This window comes from Cornus florida, unplaced genomic scaffold (assembly GCF_030987335.1).
Source record: "Cornus florida cultivar Cherokee Brave unplaced genomic scaffold, ASM3098733v1 CherokeeBrave_3.0.0_Hap2_Chr07, whole genome shotgun sequence".
In the NCBI taxonomy this organism is placed as follows: Eukaryota; Viridiplantae; Streptophyta; class Magnoliopsida; order Cornales; family Cornaceae; genus Cornus; species Cornus florida.
In genome coordinates, this window is record NW_026775577.1 from 33,905,949 (window position 1) to 33,914,272 (window position 8,324).

The window sequence follows — 8,324 nt, forward strand, 5'->3', positions numbered from 1 at the left end:
TGTTGAATAAGGTTAAAATAGTATGTATATTAATGAATTTATAATTGCTTGATCTTAAGTTTTCTTGCATAAATACTGGTTTTAATTCGTGTTGTTATCGCTTAATGGATTTGGATAATTTCTTCTGGAATAGTCTGGGACTTAGTTAAGACCATTAGGGACCTTAACATAGATGAACGGAATCATTGGAAGTCACAGAAGATGAAGCAGAAGACACATAGCAGGGGAAGAGCTGGCTCCCTATTGAAGGGAGACTGCTCTTTTTGGTAAATTGGCGGTGTTCGCCACTAATTGACTCTAGAGGGGGTGAATAGAGTCAATGCACAATTTTTGCAATTTATAAAAAGTTATTTCCAACTAACTATCATGCAATAATCAATTGAGATATTCAAGCAACATATAAAGAGAAAGAGATTAGAAATTACAAACAATGACTCGGCGATTTAGCGAGGTTTGGAAACTCTTACTCCTCAGCTCAAGGTCCCCCTTGAGACTTCCCAAATTCACTAGAGCTTCTCCTTAATGGTGGAGAGCAAACCTTCAACTTGAAGCAATACCTTGCTTCTCTTCCTTATTAGGAGAACACCCTTCTCCTAGGCTTTCTTTTGGGTCACACCAACCCTTTACAATACCTTGTAATAGAAATGAAGTGTACAATGAATCTCTCAAAGACAGTAGTACAAAGTTTAGCTCACAACTATAGTAAAGATAAATATATATATGAAGCTCAGAATCACTACAGTGGAATGAAATGTAAGAGAGGAAATGAAAGTTCAATGAATACTTCTTTAATGATCTTCAAGGATTATAGAATGCTCTCTTAAATTGTGTATTTACTTCTATAGACCAACCATCTATATATAGAGAAATATTACGCGCAATATAGTTGTTAGAGGTGGTTAGGGATCAATAAATGAAAAAGTTTTTGTTGCAGTTCAAAACCCCAGAAGGAGCCAGCTCTTGTAAATAAGAGGAGGCGGCTCCCTAGCCTTGAGAGCCGGCTCTCCATTGCATGGAGCCGGCTCCCAGCCTCTGAGAGCCTATTCCCTATTTTGGGAGCCTGCTTTTTGGTTGGAAGATTTAATTTTTTGTTAAAAAAGCCTATTGAATGTTGAGAGTATGCTCTGTCTTTTATGGAGCTTGCTCCATTACTGTACAATACTTAAAATAAATTTATTTAAGTCCTATCTACACTTTATATGATGTGTGGCTCATGTGTGAATGTGTTTATAAACTTGATGAGCTAATTTTATATTCTTTGAAAAATGAAATGAGAATGGCTATACATGAACTATAATTTTATGCTTCAAAAATATATTCAAATGAACTTTGACATTTAATCTTAAGCTCTTACCATCCTATCTACTCTTTTCTTCATTCTTTGACCCTGATCGTTTAGGCTTGATGAAGACTTGCTTTCTTTCTTTGAAATGCTTAAATAATCTTTGAAGTCCTAGTTTTTCTTTAATTTCTTACAACTTTAAGGCTTCCTAGAATCCATTGCTTGAGTGCTTGGAATGCTTGGAATGGACCTTCTAGCTCATTATTGAGGATTGAATATTGATCAACTATACATCACTTAATGAAAATATTAGTACTTAAACATCATTAATGGTTTGTAATCATCAAAACATAAGATTGACCTTTAGATAAAATCCTTAAGCCAACACGTGGCTCCCCCTTGTAGGGAGCCAGCTCTACTTAGTAGGGAGGCGGCTCCCTTGAGGGGGGGAGCCGGTTCCACGATGGGGGGAGGCGGCTCCCTCTGTGGGAGAAGCGGCTCCCCTCCTGTGTGGTGATTTTTTACGCTTTCTGGCCACAGTGCTTGAGTTTTTGGGGTTCTAGAATTATTTGGGAACTGTTATGGGAGATTTGAATAATTTCTAAAGACAAGTTAAAATCCCAAAATGCATAATAAACTCTAGAATGCTAGGAATTTGAACAATATGAGGTTTTAACAAATTTGCATGTTGTTACTGGATGAGGATGATTTAAATTGCTTATCGTTACTTTAGCAATTTTCTATATATGGTTATACAGTTTTAATCAGGTATTAGTGGCATAATATGATCATGTTATTTTACATATTTTTATTTTGCTTGTTGTGGATCAATTGATGTTAAAATTTATTATTTACTTCATCAATTATTGAATTTGTGGATTATATGCACCGGTATGGGACAATGGCATATTAGGGATGGATTAGCTCAAAACGCTAAATCCTACCTATTCTGGAAGAAAGGAATGGATTAACTATAAAAGTTAAGTCCTACTTATATTCATGGAGGTCAACAAATAGTTGAATGACATTTCTTTGGTTTTGGATGGATTTTTATATATATGATTATGGTACCACGATATGAGCTTGAGTCTCAGGATTGACAGTTGGGGAGCGTATATGTAGTGGGATGCATAACTGGTTATGATGGTTAGAGGTATACCCTGTTAGGTCTAGGTACTCATGCCCACTTCAGGTGCGTTTTGCATATTGCCTACTAGTCAGGTTAAAACCGCCTTGTAGTTCAGTGAGAGTCCCTTAGTGTGGATATATATATATATATATATATATATATATATATATATATATATATATATATTTATAGACTATTTAGTTATTGTTGAGTTGTCTAGGATGTACATGTGTATCGAGTCTCTATTTGGATTGTAATAGAGTAGAATTTGCTTGTGGGTCTGACCCACTATTATTTTTCAGGTGTTCGACAGTTCCAGTCTTAGAGATTGTTCATCCCGAACAGAGACAGTCATTCACTCTTATGACTACGTAGGACTTTTCTTCATGTCTTAGTTTTGGATTTTCTTTCAGTTCAGTTAATTATTTCCAGTTGAGATATTATTAGGGATCCACTAGATGGATTCCCGAGTTGTAATAATATTAGAGGTTTTGGGATTATTGGTTTATTTAATTAGTATTTTCCAGGATTATTATTAAGATTCTTTTCAACTTAATTATTTATTCTTAAATTCTTTTTGTATTCAATGCTTGTTTATACACTTAATTGTTTGGTATCTCTCGTATCTATACTCGGACTAGATCACCCATAGCTCTAGAATCGAGGGGTATCATAGTTGGTATCAGAGCATTCCAGGTTCAAGTGTCTCTTGGGTTATTTCGTAATAAGACTTTCGCGTAACGTATTCTCTTGTTTAGAGCTTAAGTTAGGATTCGTTGTATTTCTTTATGATTCGTTTAGAACGTACTGACGTCAATTTTATTCTGTAATTTCAGAATGGTTGGCACTAGGAAAAGGATGTGGTCTGCGATGAAAGCAAAGAAGGACCCAAAGAAGAAAAAGATTACTCTGACAATTCCCTTGCGAAGGCAGAATTGGAGACCAAGGGATTGTTTCCAATAGGGGTTGTTTCGGAGTATAAGCCAAGAAAGACTTCTTGTATGCGAGATTGGCCACCATACTGTGGACCCAACACAACTTCAGTGGTGCTCGAAGCTGAGTCAAGTGGAGAGGATGACCTCGAAGACGATCATAATGGAGGAGATACCGGAACATCCAAGAAGAAGGGTACCGGAGTTCAAAGATGAATGCTTTTTTAAGAGCGATTTTTATTACTAGCAGTAGTGGAAGTATTATTAAAAGTGTAGTACTATTTAAATAGTAGTATTTTAAAGAATTTATGACGATTATTCTTTTGGCAATTTATGGTTTAAAGAAGTTCTTAATAAAGTGAACTAGTGGTTTTGGTATCTCAATTGTGTTTCATAAGAGTATTTTTTAGATTTCCATAAATGGTTTTATTAAATTATATCAGAATGTGTATGTTGTGATAATAAAGAAATATCATAGTGGAGTGATTGGTATTTGGGGAAGTAAACAAATTTTTGCTTATAAATAAGTTGTGTTAAGACGGGACGATTACCAATGAGTTTATGTAATACCCCTAATTTTCAAAAGGATAGAATTGGAAATTTAATTTTATTTTTCGTTGATTAATTGATTTAGTTATGTGACTTAGTTGTTTTGTTTTCTTAAGTAATTAATTGTGGTTGCTTAATTGATTTAATTAATATTTGTGTGTATTTAATTTACATGTTAATTGAGATTGTTTTAATGATATATTACTTGATTAATTTTTAATACTGATTTAATTGTTTTATTTAATTAATGTATTGTATTTTCTTTATGGTAACTTAGGGTTTTATTTTACACGGATGTCGCCGTCATATTAGGGAAAGAATGTTAGGGTTTTGTTTTCCTGTTTGTAAATGAATTAAAATTAGTTTAAGATTTTGGTTCTATAAATAAATAGTTATGTGGGTTTAGGGTTTTAGAGAATACACAAGGTTCTTCTCACGTACCTAAGAAACAGAGAGAAAATACAAAGTGCAATAGAGAGGAATTTTAGGAAAAACAGAGAGTAAACCTTGAGAGTTTAATAGAGAGGTCCAAGGAGAAAGGAACAGGGTTGCTTCTGAGTTTAACCAAGAGTAGCAGAGGCATGGAACGACAGTTTAGAAGGTGGTCGGAAAACCTCAGAGACGGTGGTTTACAGTTTCAAACTCTGGAATTGCAGGCAAGTTCTGTTCTAGTCTTTCCCGCTAATTCGTGTTCTGTGCATGCTTAGGAAGACTCCAGGGATTAAACTAATGCTTAAACAATCTATTATGCATGTTTAAACTGATAATTAACTTCGTTGCATGGAACTGTTATACCAAAATTCTTTAGGTTTCTGTTAGTTGGTTTCTCCCGTAACATGTTTATTTTCTTGTTTAATTGAGATCAACGATTCATATGGTTGCCTAGTAATTAATCTAGGACTGAGTTTGAACTCTAGAATAGGTGCTTAGAACAGTATTTAATTGCATCAAATTAATCTGAATTAAATCTGTCGCAGCTTGCTTAAAATTGGTTAACAGAAGTATTGTAATTGTTGCTTTGATACTTGTGTTCCTACACATGCTAGGATTGGATCTCAGTGGTTTGAACTTATTTAGGACTAAGATTGAACCTAGAATAAGAATTAGAACATACCACAGGGGCTCCGTAATCACCGGAGTTGGAGAAGACGAAGCTGGAACGGGCAACGGCTGCAAAGGAAAAGGAGCAGGCTCTAAAATTACCTTAGAGCCGGCTCAAAGATGATGGAGCCGGCTCTATTAGGGACTTGGAGCTGGCTCAATGTTGAAGGAGCCGGCTCTAAGTCAAAAGTGGAGCAGGCTCAATGTTTTTGTTGAGCCTGCTCTTTCTTGCATCGCACAATAATGAGCTTTAGGGGCTGTTTGGGCTGTGCAGTGTTTTCTAAAGCTGTTTAAATGCTATGGTAAGGTGTAATTAAATGTTAGGGACTTAATTAAATATTGAAAACCTTTAGTACAATAATGGATTAAGGAAAGGAGTAATTAACAGCTCAAAGAAACGTCCATATGTTGCACTGTTTGGCTAATGAATTTAATTACCGGAACTTAGCAAATTGTTGGTATATGAGTTAATTATATTTAATCATATTTTCCACCATGTAATGAACGTATTGAATTATCTGTAAGTCTAACTATGAGTGGTTTGGAATGAACTTGGTACTTAAGGGCTGTTAAAAGGTATCAGTTTATGCACTGTATGTAGAATTTAAATACTATGAAATATTTTAGCTATTTAAATTATTGGAGTATAATAATCAAGTTCTGAAGTGAATACCTAATGTTGATATGTATGTATGAATTCATATTGGCGCATAGTTTGGAGGATGGCAGTTAATTATATAGTGTTGTTTTAGTAACTATGCTATATTGGAGGATTTGCTAGTTTTAGATATTGGAGCTTAACAAGGTTGTTAATTATGATTTGAATATATATAATAAATCATATGTCCATACTATTATAAGTATAGTGAATTAACTAAATTTATCTATGCTTGGCTTGGGTGAAATTGATACTTAAAATATTTACTCACTGTATCAATTCGTGGACTATGGTGGAGTATGTGAATGCTTGAATTTATTGTAGCACTTTACATTATTGGAATTAGATTTTAGGCCCGTAATGAATGCCTAATATTTATGTATATGCATTAAATTTATCTTGTGCATATTCTGGAGTGTGGTTGATGACTACTTAATATTGTATGGTCAACTGTGTTAACTGGAGGATTGTATGTACCGGTATGGGACGGTGACATACTAGGTATGAATTATTTCAAACATTAAATTCTACCTAATTTGGAATGAGTTGGATTAACCAAAAAAAAAAGGTTAAGTCCTACTTATATAGACGTATATAAATGAACCGATATGGGACGGTGTTATATTAGGGATGCTTAGCTCAAAATACTAAGACATACCTAAATTGGATTAAGGTATGGATTAACCATAAAGGTTAAGTCCATCATCTACATGTGTCATATCAATTGTGAATTGAAAGACTTACTGCGGTTTCAGGATGGAGTGTTTACATATATCAGACCACTACAAAGATGGCTGATATTTTGTATTGGGAGTACGGACTTTATATATATATTTTATGTGCTATGGTATGAGCCTGAGTCTCAGGACCATGGTTAGGGCGCATATATCGCCTAGGATGGATAACTGGACATAGGTGTTATTCCCTGGTAGGTCTAGGTACTCATGCCCACCTTAGAGTGCGTATTTGCATGTTGCCTTCTATTCAGGCTGAGACAGACCTACTGGACTAGCGAGCATCCTATAGTGTGTACTATATATACATATATGGACTACTCTAGATACTGTTGAGTCTTTCTAGGATGTATCTGCGTATCAGATTACTGTTTGGATCGTAGTAGATCAGGACTTACATGTAGGCCTGACCCACTCTATTATTTTTCAGGTGTTCGACAATACTAGGCCTAGAGCTTGATCGTGTTGGTGCAGATATAGACACTCACTCTTCCGGTTACATAGGATTTCTTTTCTATTTTAATTTTTGGGTTTTAATTTTGTAAATTTATTCATGGATTTGGGATTAGGGGTCCACTAGGTAGATTCCCGAGTTGTACGGTTTGAAATTATATTAATTTATTATTTCAAGTTTGAGAATTCTTATTTTAGATTTCTTTCAGCATATTATTAATTTGTTCTTAGTTCAGTTTTTATTTCTGCTTATTTACATATTAATTATTTGGTATCCCTCGGATCTGCGCTCGGACTTGATCACCCGTGGCTCTAAAATCGAGGGGTATCACAGTTTGTAAAAGAAACTTATGGGAATCCATTCTGTAAAATGGATTATAGAGAAGACAGTTTAGCACATTCAGGGTAGTTGCTACACTTGTGGAGAGTTTGGTCATACTTCCAAGCAGTGTCCTAAAACAGGACAGGGATAGGGACAACATGTGCAGCAGGGACAGAGGGCACCATTTCCTTTACCCGCTCTACAGATTCCACGGATTCAGGGACAGACATATCCGGCTTTACTAGCACCGCCACAGCCTCAGGGACAGGCACAGCAGTAGTTGCACTATGGCAGGATGTTCCACCCCATGCCACAGGATGTTCAGACACCTCAGGCTGTTAAAGGTATGTTTCATATTCATGCTACACATGGTCGTGTTTTATTTGATATGAGTGCTACACATTCATTCATGTCTAAATCATTTGTTGCATTAACTAGGATGACGACATAACTATGTAATAGACCTCATGGTATTTCTACACCTTTAGGTGATACTACCATTTTACATGAGAATGATGGGTCTGTGACACTAGATATTGGTAGACTCAAATTTCTAGCCAATCTATTAGTCCTAAACATGCACACTTATAATATGATACTTGGGATGGATTTGTTATCTCACTACCATGCCCAAGTTAATTGTTATAATAAGTCCATTGTTTTCACCATACCTGATCAGGATATGTACGTCGTTGCTATACCACATTCTAACGGGGTTACTAGCACTTATTTGTTTTATGTGGAGGAGGAAATGGAGAATGAGATTACTATGTTATTGGATAGCATATCAATTGTATAGGAATTTTTGGATGTTTTTTAAGAGATTCTAGGATTGCCACCTAGTCAAGAGATAGACTTTGTGATTGATTTAGCTCTGGGTACTATGCTTATTGCTAGAGCACCATACAGGATAGAACCAGTGGAGATGTGAGAGCTGAGGGATCAGATTCAGCAATTACTCAGTCAGGATTTTATTCGTAGGAGTACTTTACCCTAGGAAGCACCAGTTTTGTTTGTGAAGAAGAAGGATGGTTCACTTCACTTGTGTATAGATTATAAGGAGTTGAATAAGGTAACTATTTGGAACAAGTACCCTTTACCTAGGATCGATGATCTTTTTGATCAGTTGAAGAGAGCTACATATTTCTTTAAGATTGATCTCCG